Consider the following 898-nt stretch of genomic DNA (forward strand, 5'->3'; position numbering starts at 1 on the left):
TTTACGATGTCTTTTATAAAATGCACTTTAATGTCAATGTGTTTCGATCGTTTAGTGTTTTCATAGTTCGATATCATTTTAATTGCACTACTATTGTCCACAAACAACACAACACTGCATTCATTGAATTCACTGGCGAGTCCTCGGATGTACAGGAGCTCAGCAGCGCATAGTGCTGCGGCGACATACTCCGCCTCGGCAGTTGACAAGGCGACAGCAGGTTGCTTCTTGGATGCCCACGAGATGAGGTTGTTCCCATGGAACACTGCCATGCCACTCGTGCTCTTTCGATCGGACTTGTCTCCTGCCCAATCTGCATCTGAAAAAGCTGAAATATTATTGGCATCATTTCTGGTATAAGTCAGTTTAAGATCCTTGGTGCCTTTTAAGTATTTGAGCACTCTCTTTGCTGCTCTCCACAGTTCTTCAGTGTGTTTATCCAAGTATCTACTGAGATAACTTGTGGCATAGATTATATCGGGCCGTGTCATCATTGACAGGTAAGTAAGTCCTCCAATTAATTCTCTATAAGGTACTGTATTAATAATCTTGTTTTCTGTTTCAGGTTGGAAGTTACTTGTCATTGGTGTAGAAACTGCATTACAATCAGCCATATGAAAATTTTGTAACAATTTGTCAATAAACTTTTCTTGTGATAATGTTAATGTGTTTTCATTTCTCTCTATGTCAATAGCTAGGAAACTTTTTACATAACCCATGTCTTTGGCTTTAAATTGGGATTTTAGTTTCTGTACAGTTGTTTCTATTGTCTTTGAGTCTCCAATTATTAAAATATCATCTACAAATATAACAAGCCATATGCCATTTCCAGTATATAAACACACATCATATTTAGATCGCTTCATTTCTATGGACTCACAAAATTTGTTTATTGTTT

Source organism: Ostrinia nubilalis, chromosome 3 (assembly GCF_963855985.1).
Source record: "Ostrinia nubilalis chromosome 3, ilOstNubi1.1, whole genome shotgun sequence".
Taxonomy (NCBI): Eukaryota; Metazoa; Arthropoda; class Insecta; order Lepidoptera; family Crambidae; genus Ostrinia; species Ostrinia nubilalis.